The following is a 13,569-nucleotide window of genomic DNA, read 5'->3' as shown; positions in this document are numbered from 1 at the left end:
AGGAAAACATAGGCAAAACACTCTCCAACATAAATCACAGCAGAATCCTCTATGACCCATCTCCCAGAATGTTGGAAATAAAAGCAAAAATAAACAAATGGGACCTAATTAAAATTAAAAGCTTCTGCATAACAAAGGAAACTATAAGCAAGGTGAAAAGACAGTCTTCAGAATGGGAGAAAATAACAGCAAATGAAGCAACTGACAAAGAATTATCTCAAAAATATACAAGCAACTCCTGCAGCTCAATTCCAGAAAAATAAACGACGCTTTCAAAAAATAGGCCAAAGAAGTAAATAGACATTTCTCCAAAGAAGACATACAGATGACTAACAAACATATGAAAAGATGCTCAGCATCACTCATTATCAGAGAAATGCCAATCAAAACCTCAATGAGGTACCATTTCATGCCAGTCAGAATGGCTGCTATCCAAAAGTCTACAAGCAATAAATGCTGGAGAGGGTGTGGAGAAAAGGGAACCCTCTTACACTGTTGGTGGGAATGCAAACTAGTACAACCACTATGGTGAACAGTGTGGAGATTCCTTAAAAAATTGGAAATAAAACTGCCATCAGTTCATTTCAGTCGCTCAGTTGTGCCTGACTCTTTGTGACCCCATGAAACGTGGAATGCCAGGCATACGACCCACCAATCCCACTGTTGGGCATACACATCAAGGAAACCAGAATTGAAAGAGACGTGTACCCCAATGTTCATCACAGCACTGTTTATAATAGCCAGGACATGGAAGCAACCTAGATGTCCATCAGCAGATGAATGGATAAGAAAGCTGTTGTACATATACACAATGGAGTATTTAAAAAGAATACATTTTAATTAGTTCTAATGAGGTGGATTAAACTGGAGCCTATTATACAGAGTGAAGCAAGCCAGAAAGAAAAACACCAATACAGTATAACAACACATATATATGGAATTTACAAAGATGGTAAGGATAACTCTGTATGTGAGACAGCATAAGAGACACAGATGTATAGAACAGTCTTTTGGACTCTGTGGGAGAGGGCAAGAGTGGGATGATTTTGGAGAATGGCATTGAAACATGTATATTATCATATATGAAATGAGTCGCCAGTCCAAGTTTGATGTATGATACAGAATGCTTGGGGCTGGTGTACTGGGATGACCCAGAGTGATAGTATGGGGAGGAAGTGGGAGGGGGGGTTCAAGATGGGGATCACATGTACACCCCAGGTGGATTCATGTCAATATATGGCAAAACCAATACAAAATTGTAATGTAATTAGCCTCCAATTAAAATAAATAAATTTATTTCAAAATTTTTTTAAAAAGAACTTTTGTATATCAGTGGAAACCATCATCAAAATGAAAAGACACCTATACTATGGAAGAAGATATTTACAAATGATGTGACTGACAATAGGTTAATATCCAAATATATATATAATCTCATAAAACTTAATATCCAGTAACAGAACAACTCAATTAAAAATATGCAAAGTTCCTAAATAAGTATTTTTCCAAAGAAGACATAGAGAGGGATAAAAGGCACATGGAAATATGCTCAACACTACTAATTGTTAGAGAAATTCAAATCAAACAACAAAGTATCACCTCACACCTGTTAGGATGGCTATCATCAAAAAGTGTACAAATAAACGATGAAGAGAATGTGGAGAAAAGGAAACACTTATATATTGTTGGTGGGGACTTAAATTGGTGCAGTCACTATGGAAAACAGTGCAGAGGTTTCTAAATTTTGTTTTTTAAGTAGAACTACCATAAGATCCATAAATTTCACCTCTATGTATTTTGGAAAATACAGAAACATTAATTTGAAAAGATACATGCACCAAAATACTCACAGAAACACTGTTTACAGTAGCCAAGACAATGGCAGCAACCTAAGTGTCCATCAACAAATGAATGGATAGAAAAAATGTGGTATATATTTACAATGGAGTATTACTCAGTTATGGGCATCCCTGGGGGCTCAGTTGGCAAAGAATCTGCCTGCAATGCAGGAGACCTGGGTTTGATTCCTGGACCTAGAAGATACCTTGGAGAAGGAAATGACAACCCACTCCAGTATTCTTGCCTGGGAAATCCCACAGACAGAGGAGCCTAGCAGGCTCTATAGTTAATAGGGTCTCAATAAATTGGACATTACTTAGTGATTAAACCACCATCACCACCATTATTCAACCATAAAAAGATATAAATTCTGCCATTTGCAGCAATATGGATGGACTTAGAGAATATCATGCACAGCTAAATATGCCAAAGACAAATGTTGTATATCATTTATATATAGAATACAAAAATAATATAAATGAATGTACATGGAAAACAGAAATGCACTCAGATATACAAAATAATCTTCTGTGGGAGGAGCAGAATTCAGGGAATGGAATTAAAGATACAAACTCTATGCATAAAATAGATAAGGAAAAAGATATATTTTATAGCACAGGGAATTTTAGCCATTTTCTTGTAATAACTTATTATGCAGTATTAAAATGTTGGTTTAAAGCTCAACATTCAGAAAACAAAGATCATGGCATCCGGTCCCATCACTTCATGGCAAATAGATGGGGAAACAGTGGAAACAGTGAAAGGCTTTATTTTGGGGGGCTCAAAAATCACTGCAGATGGTGATTGCAGCCATGAAATTAAAAGATGCTTACTCCTTGGAAGGAAAGTTATGACCAACCTGGACAGCATGTTAAAAAGCAGAGACATTACTTTGTCAACAAAAGTCCATCTAATGAAGGCTATGGTTTTTCCAGTGGTCATGTATGGATGTGAGAGTTGGACTATAAAGAAAGTTGAGCACCGAAGAATTGATGTTTTTGAACTGTGGTGTTGGAGAAGACTCTTGAGAGTCCCTTGGACTGCAAGGAGATCCAACCAGTTCATCCTAAAGGAGATCAGTACTGGGTGTTCATCGAAAGGACTGATGTTGAAGCTGAAACTCCAATATTTTGGCCACCTGAAGTTGGTGATGGACAGGGAGGCCTGGCGTGCTGCGATTCATGGGGTTGCAAAGAGTCGGACACGACTGAGCAACTTAACTGAACTGAACTGATGCGAAGAGCTGACTCAGTTGAAAAGACCCTGATGTTGGGAAAGATTGAGGGCAGGAGGAGAAGGGGACGACAGAGGATGAATTGCTTAGATGGCATCACCTACTCAAAGGACATGAGTTTGGGTAAACCCTGGGAGTTGGTGATGGACAGGGAGGCCTGGTGTGCTGCAGTTCATGGAGTCACAAAGAATAGGACACGACTGAGCGACTGAACTGAACTGAATCTGCAGAAATACTGAATTGCTATGCTGTACACCTGAAATGAATATAATATTGTAAATCAACTATAATTTAATAAAAATAATAAAACTTTAATTAAAAAGTTAAAATAGAGTATAGGGACCTAAATGGAAGTAATGTTTCATATTTCATTCTAAGTGGTAACACCTGAACACAAGCAGACTGAAAAGTCACATATATTTTAATATCTAGAACATCCAGTAACAAAATTATACAATGAAAAGCACTCAAAATTATAAATAAATTCATGTCAAATCTTAAAAAGAGATTGAATTAACCTCCAGGAGAGTAAAAATGGAGGAAAAGAAAATAGAAAAAACAAACTGGCATAATTAAGCCTAAGCAGTGATGACTGTCTTATATGTACATCATCTAAATATGCCAAGTAAAGGCAAAGATTGGTAGCACAGAGTTAAAAAAAAAAAAAACTTTCTAACTATATGCTATTTCAAAGAGGCTCACTTCAACAGCATAGATATTGCACACATGTCTAACAATATAATCCATAAAAAGCAATAGAACCATATCAAAAATTAAATACATTTGCTCTGTGAAATGCTATGTAGAGAATAAAAATACATACTATAGAAAGAAAAGTTTGCAAACCATATATTTAAAAAAGAATGATTATGTTTAGTATATAATGAAACTAAAAAAATTCAACATTAAAAATCCCAAACATTACAACTACAAACAGAAAAAAGAAAAGAACAATTGTTTTACTGAAGGAGATATAAAGCTGGTAAATAAAAATAGGAAAATGGTTTCAATATCCTTAGCCATAAAGGAAATTCAAATTAAAACTACAATGCAATATCATTAAACAAGTATCAGAATAGCTAAAATAAATTGCAGTGATACCAATGTTAGCAAGGATGAAGATAAACAGTATAACTCATATTACAGATGGGAATGTAAAATGCTACAACAATTCTGGAAAACAGCTTAGTACTTTCTTATAAAATTAAACATATAGACCCCCAATGAGCAAGTTTCTACTTTTTACTTCTCTGATTTCTAGTCCTTCTTAAGCAAATCTTTAGGTTCTAGATCATAGTTGTCAACTTCAGAGTGATTTATTGTAACTCTTAAGATTAAAATACAAGTATATTAAGTTTAAAAAGAAGTGAGAAGGTGAGTTCCTCTGACAAATGAAAAATAGTTGCAAAGGGACACCTTAGACCGCCTAGTTTTTTTTTTAAGTGATGGTGGACAAAGCTAAGGCTAGAGTTTGAATCAGTTCAATTCAGTCGATCAGTCCTGTCTGACTCTTTGCAACCCCATGAATCGCAGAACACCAGGCCTCCCTGTCCATCACCATTTCCCGGGGTTCACTCAGACTCATGTCCATCGAGTCCATGATGCCATCCAGCCATCTCATCCTCGGTTGTCCCATTCTCCTCCTGCCCCCAATCCCTCCCAGCATCACAGTCTTTTCCAGTTAGTCAACTCTTCATATGAGATGGCCAAAATACTGGAGCTTCAGCTTTAACATCATTCCTTCCAAAGAATCCAAGGGTTGATCTCCTCCAGAATGGACAGGATCTCCTGGCAGTCCAAGGGACTCTCAAGAGTCTTCTCCAACACCACAGTTCAAAAGCATCAATTCTTCGGAGCTCAGCCTTCTTCACAGTCCAACTCTCACATTCATACATGACCGCAGGAAAAACCATAGCCTTGACTAGATGAACCTTAGTCGGCAAGTCATGTCTCTGCATTTGAATATACTATCTAGGTTGGTCATAACTTTTCTTCCAAGCAGTAAGCGTCTTTTAATTTCATGGCTGCAGTCACCATCTGCAGTGATTTTGGAGCCCAAAAAAATAAGGTCTGACACTATTTCCCCATCTATTTCCCATGAAGTGATGGGACTTATGCCATGATTTTCGTTTTCTGAATGTTGAGCTTTAAGCCAACTTTTTCACTCTCCTCTTTCACTTTCATCAAGAGGCTTTTTAGCTCCTCTTCACTTTCTGCCATAAGGGTGGTGTCATCTGCATAGCTGAGGTTATTGATATTTCTCCTGGCAATCTTGATTCCAGCTTGTGTTTCTTCCAGTCCAGCGTTTCTCATGATGTACTCTGCATATCAGTTAATAAGCAGGGTGACAATATACAGCCTTGACATGCTCCTTTTCCTATTTGGAACCAGTCTCTTGTTCCATGTCCAGTTCTAACTGTTGCTTCCTGCCCTGCATACAGATTTCTCAAGAGGCTGGTTAGGTGGTCTGGTATTCCCATCTCTTTCAGAATTTTCCACAGTTTATTGTGATCCAAACAGTCAAAGGCTTTGGTATAGTCAATAAAGCAGAAATAGATGTTTTTCTGGAACTCTCTTGCTTTTTCCATGATCCAGCGGATGTTGGCAATTTGATCTCTGGTTCCTCTGCCTTTTCTAAAATCAGCTTGAACATCAGGAAGTTCACGGTTCATGTACTGCTGAAGCCTGGCTTGGAGAATTTTGAGCATTATTTTACTAGCATGTGAGATGGATGCAACTGTGTGGTAGTTTGAGCATTCTTTGGCATTGCTTTTCTTTGGGATTGGAATGAAAACTGACCTTTTCCATTCCTGTGGCCACTGCTGAGTTTTCCAAATTTACTGGCATATTGAGTGCAGCACATTCACAGCATCATCTTTCAGGATGTGAAACCGCTCAACTGGAATTTCATCACCTCCACTAGCTTTGTTCATAGTGATGCTTTCTAAGGCCCACTTGACTTCACATTCCAAGATATCTGGCTCTAGATTAGTGATCTTTTTTGTACAATTCTTCCGTGTATTCTTGACACCTCTTCTTAATATCTTCTGCTTCTGTTAGGTCCAATCCATTTCTGTCCTTTATCGAGCCCATCTTTGCATGAAATGTTCCCTTGGTATCTCTAATTTTCTTGAAGAAATCTCTAGTCTTTCCCATTCTGTTGTTTTCCTCTATTTCTTTGCACTGATTGCTGAAGAAGGCTTTCTTATCTCTTCTTGCTATTCTTTGGAACTCTGCATTCAGATGCTTATATCTTTCCTTTTCTCCTTTGCTTTTCACCTCTCTTCTTTTCACAGCTATTTGTCAGGTCTCCCCAGACAGCCATTTTGTTTTTTTGCATTTCTTTTCCATGGGGATGGTCTTGATCCCTGTCTCCTGTACAACATCACGAAACTCATTCCATAGTGCATCAGGCACTCTATCTATCAGATCTAGGCCCTTAAATCTATTTCTCACTTCCACTGTATAATCATAAGGGATTTGATTTAGGTCATACCTGAATGGTCTAGCGGTTTCCCCGACTTTCTTCAATTTGAGTCTGAATTTGGTAATAAGGTGTTCATGATCTGAGCCACAGTCAAGTCCTGGTCTTGTTTTTGTTGACTGTATAGAGCTTCTCCCTCTTTGGCTGCAAAGAATATAATCAATCTGATTTCAGTGTTGACCATCTGGTGATGTCCATGTGTAGAGTCTTCTCTTGTGTTGTTGGAAGAGGGTGTTTGTTCTGACCAGTGCATTTTCTTGGCAAAACTCTATTAGTCTTTGCCCTGCTTCATTCTGCATTCCAAGGCCAAATTTGCCTGTTACTCCAGGTGTTTCTTGACTTCCTACTTTTGAATTCCAGTCCCCTACAATGAAAAGGACATCTTTTTTGAGTGTTAGTTCTAAATATAATCCTGAATTATATACTGAAATAGAAAAATAATTTTCATAGAAAAACTGGAGAAATAAAAGTTTCTAGTTACCTTAGTAGCATTAAACCAATATGAATTCTTTACTTTTGATCATATCATAACACAGTAATATGAGGTTAACATTAGTAGAAGCTAGGTAAAGTGTGTATGTGAACCCCTTACTGTCTTTTCAGTTCTCCTGTAAGGTTAAACTTATTTCAAAATAAAATTTTTTACAGTTAACCTAGAGTTCTGATTTCAGCTTTGACATATAAAAGGCTTGGAAATATCACTCCAATCTTACTAGAAGAGAAAAACTGAATAAACTGAAAACCAATAAATTTTCTTAGACTAACTCAAAACTGAGGTCACATGGTGTTGAGATACAGATGAATGTAGAAAATTAAAGTCAATATCAGCTTACATAGAATGGAAGCCATCAGAGCCACAAATTGGTAGGAACATTTGAATGTTGATTTTGACAAATTTCTAGTGACAGAGTGTGGACTACCATGAGGAAAACTCAGGAGGGCTGAAGTCTTGAAGAGTGTGCTCCACACATACACAGATTATACTTCCAATAAACCTACCACATTCTCAAAGTAAAGAACCAAGAAAAATATTCTGTTTCTGGAAAGAAAATGTAAATATTTTCAAATACATGAAGAGTATCCGCCATAAAAAAAGGCCTACTCTTCCAGGGAAAGTTCTTTATCACGTTTGTATTCTATCCAAAGAAAGGACATTTACTCAAATCCAGGCCCTTATACCTTCCTGTCTCACCTACAAATAGAAAAAAAAAACTAATAAATACCTTGTAAAATGACATAGAGTCACAAAGAGAATAAGCAATTTTTAGATTATAAAATTTCTCTTACTCCATAGCTTACCATCATACCAAAAGCAGTTCTGTATAGTAATAGTGGATTACAGCTGAAGGAACTGTAAGTCACTTCCTCTATTTAAGAAGAAACTTATAGGGAAACCCCAAGATGGTAAGGGATGCCAAAATAAGGACAGTAGAGTAAATTGAAATATCTGATCCCTACAGCTACATCAAACATTAAATACAGTCCACCCCTTCACATAAATATATAATCTCACAATAAAGTCCTGTTTACTTCAGTTTCTATTACCCAACAGGAACTTGAGTTATGATATCACATTGGGCTTATAACAACAAAGGTGCAAGTCATGCTAAATAGCAAGAAACCAATTTCAAAAGACAAAGGACTCATCTGAACCAAAGTCAAGTATAATGGAAGAGTTTAGAATGAGCAGACAAGAAACTTAAAATTACTATAATTACTATATTTGGGACTCTAATAAAGAAAACATGGTTAACATGGAACTATAGATGAGTAATATAAACAGAGATATGAAAATCTCAAGAAAGTATTTTAAAGCTGACATAAATGAAGAATTCCTTTAATGAGCTCATCAGTAGATTGGACACAGTTTAAGAATCAGAAATCTTAAGGACATGTCAATAGAAACTTCCCAAACTGAAATGCAAGGTAAAAAGTAATTTTTTAAAAAAACCTAAATATTCAAGAACTGTGGGATAATTTCAAACATGTAACATAACTACAATTGGAATACCAGAAATAGAAGAACAAAAGAAGATGCATGTGAAGTAGTCATGTTGGAAGATTTACTCAAAATTAATTACTGAAACTAAACTACAGATTCAGGAACCTTAGAGAACTTCAAGCAGAAAACATATCAAAAATATAATTCCAAGCATGCATAATAAATTGAGAAAACAAAAGACAGAAAAACTTCAAAGAAGCTAGGAAGGTGAGGGAAAAGCTTTACCTATAGAAGAACAAGCACCACACTGGATTTGTCAAAACCAGGCAAGCAAGAAGAGAGTGGAGTGAAATATTTACAGTGATGAAAGTAAAACAAAACAAAATAACATAAGATCCCAGAAATCTATAATTCTATAGCCAGCAAAATTATCTTTCAAAGGTGCAAGACAAATAGAAATATTCTCAGCAAACAAAAACTAAGGGAATTAGATTTATGGACTTGAGTAATGGGGAGGAGAGGGTGGGATGTATGGAAAGAGTAACATGGAAACTTACATTATCATATGTAAAATAGATAGCCAACAGGAATTTGCTGTATGGCTCAGGAAACTCAAACAGGGGCTATGTATCAACCTAGCGGTGGGGGATGGGGGAGGGAGATGGGAGGGAGGTGCAAAAGAGTGGAGACATATGTATACCTATGGCTGATTCATGTTGAGGTTTGACAGAAAGCAGCAAAATTCTGTAAAGCAATTATCTTGCAATAAAAATAAATTAATTAAAAAATCTTACATAAATGAGGAAGAACAGCAGAAGATGAATAAATGTAAAATAATACATTTTATCCCTCTTGTTTTTAATTGACATAATATTTTATAGTTTCTTCAGATCATAGTCTTAACACTGTGTTGATTGATTGGAGCATATGAATACGTTAAATGAATGACATTAATGTTAAAAGGGAGGGGAAGGAGGACTTTGAAATACTATGTTATAACTACACTGCTCACAAAGTGTTACAATTTTATCTGAAAGTGGGTTTAGATTAATTGGAATTATACATTATTACAAACTATAGGTAAACCACCAACATTTTAAGGTATATAATATGTGATTAAAGAGAAAGAACATGGAATTTATAAAATGTTCAACTAAATGTAGAGAAAGTATTCCATCATAATAAAAGGTTTCTGCTCAGCACAGAAAACCATCAACAAATGAAAGGCAACCTTAAAAATGAGAGAAAATATTTGAAAATTATATATATGATAAGAGGTTAATATCCAAAACCTATAAATAACTTACACAACTCAGTAGCAAAAAAAAAAAAAAAGATTTAAAAATAGGCAGGGGATTTAAATAGATATTCTCCCAAAGACACATAGATTGCCAAAAGTAAATGAAAAGGTGCTCAACATCATCACTCATGATGAAAATGCAAATGAAAACCACAATGATAGCTCACTTTGGTGGTGAAATTGTGAACAAAAGGAAACCCGTGTGCAGTGTTGGTGGGAGTGTACGTTGGTACAGCCACTGTGGAAAATATAATGCAAGGCCCTCAAAAAAATTAAAAATAGAACCCTTTATGATCCAGTAATTTCATTTGATTCTTTATTTGAAGGGGGGGGACACTAATTCAGAAAGACATGTGAACTCACATGTTATGTTATGTTATTTGCATCAGTTCTGTTCATTTCAGTTCAGTTGCTCAGTCGTGTCCAACTCTTTGAGACCCTATGAATTGCAGCACGCCAGGCCTCCCATCAGTTCAGTTCAGTTCAGTCACTCAGTCGTGTCCGACTCTTTGTGACCCAATGAAACGCAGAATGCCAGGCCTCCCTGTCCACCACCATCTCCCGGAATTCACTCAGACTCACGTCCATTGAGTCCATGATGCCATCCAGCCATCTCATCCTCGGTCGTCCCCTTCTCCTCCTGCCCCCAATCCCTCCCAGCATCACAGTCTTTTCCAATGAGGCAACTCTTCACATGAGGTGGCCAAAGTACTGGAGCTTCAGCTTTAGCATCATTCCTTCCAAAGAAATCCCAGGGTTGATCTCCTTCACAATGGACTGGTTGGATCGCCTTGCAGTCCAAGGGACTCTCAAGAGTCTTCTCCAACACCACAGTTCAAAAGCATCAATTCTTCGGCGCTCAGCCTTCTTCACAGTCCAACTCTCACATTCATACATGACCACAGGAAAAACTACAGCCTTGACTAGATGGACTGTAGTCGGCAAAGTCATGTCTCTGCTTTTGAATATACTATCTAGGTTGGTCATAACTTTTCTTCCAAGCAGTAAGCGTCTTTTAATTTCATGGCTGCAGTCACCATCTGCAGGGATTTTGGAGACCAAAAAAATAAAGTCTGAAACTGTTTCTACTGTTTCCCCATCTATTTCCCATGAAGTGATGGGACCTATGCCATGATCTTCGTTTTCTGAATGTTGAGCTTTAAGCCAACTTTTTCACTCTCCTCTTTCACTTTCATCAAGAGGCTTTTTAGCTCCTCTTCACTTTCTGCCATAAGGGTGGTGTCATCTGCATAGCTGAGGTTATTGATATTTCTCCTGGCAATCTTGATTCCAGCTTGTGTTTCTTCCAGTCCAGCGTTTCTCATGATGTACTCTGCATATCAGTTAATAAGCAGGGTGACAATATACAGCCTTGACGTACTCCTTTTCCTATTTGGAACCAGTCTCTTGTTCCATGTCCAGTTCTAACTGTTGCTTCCTGCCCTGCATACAGATTTCTCAAGAGGCTGGTTAGGTGGTCTGGTATTCCCATCTCTTTCAGAATTTTCCACAGTTTATTGTGATCCAAACAGTCAAAGGCTTTGGTATAGTCAATAAAGCAGAAATAGATGTTTTTCTGGAACTCTCTTGCTTTTTCCATGATCCAGCGGATGTTGGCAATTTGATCTCTGGTTCCTCTGCCTTTTCTAAAACTAGCTTGAACATCAGGAAGTTCACGGTCCACGTATTGCTGAAGCCTGGCTTGAAGAATTTTGAGCATTACTTTACTAGCGTGTGAGATGGGTGCAATTGTGGGGTAGTTTGAGCATTCTTTGGCATTGCCTTTCTTTGGAATTGGAATGAAAACTGACCTTTTCCAGTCCTGTGGCCACTGCTGAGTTTTCCAAGTTTGCTGGCATATTGAGTGCAGCACATTCACAGCATCATATTTCAGGATTTGAAACAGCCTCCCATAGCCAGACATAAAAGTAACATAGGTGTCCATTAGTTGGATGAATGGATAAAAAAATGTTTTATATATATAATGGAATATTATTCTATCTTTAAAAAGAGATCATGTCATTTCTGACAACCCAGATCGATCTTGAGGGCATAATACTAAGTGTCAGACAAATACATATATATATATATATATATATATATATATATATATATATATAGTATGACCTTATTTATATGTGGAATCTAAAATAATCAAGCTCACAGATACAGAGAACTGATTGGTGGTTGCCAGAGGTGGAGATGGCAGTTTGTTGAAATGAGTGAAGGTGGTCGAAAGATATAAGCTTCCAATTATAATTTTTAAAAATACTAGCATTTCTATTGGAGAAGGCAAAGGCACCCCACTCCAGCACTCTTACCTGGAAAATCCATGGACGGAGAAGCCTGGTGGGCTGCAGTCCATGGGGTCGCTAAGAGTCAGACACGACTGAGCGATTTCACTTTCACTTTTCACTTTCATACATTGGAGAAGGAAATGGCAACCCAGTCCAGTGTTCTTGCCTGGAGAATCCCAGGGATGGGAGAGCCTGGTGGGCTGCCATCTCTGAGGTCGCACAGAGTCAGACATGACTGAAGTGACTTAACAGCAGCAGCAGCATTTCTATTCATTAACAATAAATTTTCTGAAAAAGAAAGATATGGATCCCATTTACAATACCATCAAAATATTAAAATATTTAATAAGTTTAACCAAGCAGATGAAATATTTCTACTCTAAAAACTACATGACACTGATGAAAGTATTAAAGGAAGACACAAATAAACACAAAGGTATCTCACTTTCATGGATTAGAAGAATTAATTTTATTAAAACAGCAATACTAGCAAAAATAATTTATAGAATCATTGTAGTATGTATTAAGATTCCAAGGGCATTTTTAGCATAAATAGGAAAAAACACTCCTAAAATTTATATGGAACCACAAAAGGTCCTGAATATACAAATAAATACTGAAAAGAACAAAGTATAAGAAATCAGCTACTGGTTTCAAACTGTATTATAAAGCTATAGTAATTAAAACAGTACAGTAGCAAAAAACAAACAAACAGACATATAGACCAACAGAACTGAATTGAAAACCCAGAAATAAACCCAAGTATGTGCTACCAACTACTATTTAACAATGGAGTCAAGAATACTCATGAAGAAAAATTAATCTCTTTAATCAATGGTACTGAGTTTAAATACAAAGACATAGATAGGTTAAAAGTGAAGTGATAGGTAGCATAACTGAAAATTGTGGAATAAGGTGCTCCAAAAATCAGTTACTTAATTGCAGCAACCATTAATCTGGTGAAAATCACCAGAATTTTTGGAATTATTTAGAATTTAATAATGATCTTAAAGCAAATCACTTATTGGAAGGAAGAATCCACTGCAATATGGAAAGAGAGGACTCTGGCATTTTCTCTCACCCACCTACAACCACCCATTTCCCCAGTTTGGTGGCATCTCCCATTCCTGGTATGGTTTGCTCATGCCAGAGGGATAAAATGGACTTTGTTCATTTAAAAAATAAAAAACTGTGTAAGTACACTTTGACTTATCTGATAGTTCCCTGAGAGACCAGAAAAAAGGCTGGATTTTAATTGACTCTCCACAAAATTCTTTCAGGGCTCAAACAACTTTCCAGGCAACATTTCTTGAAAGAAGTAAAAGAAATATACCAGTATCCAACTGGTTCAAGGGCCAGTGGAAACAGAAGACCGAAAACAAGACCTGGAATAGAACAAGTTGAAGAGGAAGATACATGGAAGAATAAGAGCTTTGGAAATTTCTCATATATACCAAGGAAATTTTAGTGCAA

This window comes from Capra hircus (genome assembly GCF_001704415.2).
Source record: "Capra hircus breed San Clemente chromosome X unlocalized genomic scaffold, ASM170441v1, whole genome shotgun sequence".
NCBI classification, from domain to species: domain Eukaryota; kingdom Metazoa; phylum Chordata; class Mammalia; order Artiodactyla; family Bovidae; genus Capra; species Capra hircus.
The sequence above is the reverse complement of the archived record's forward strand: the minus strand, read 5'-3'. Positions refer to the sequence as shown.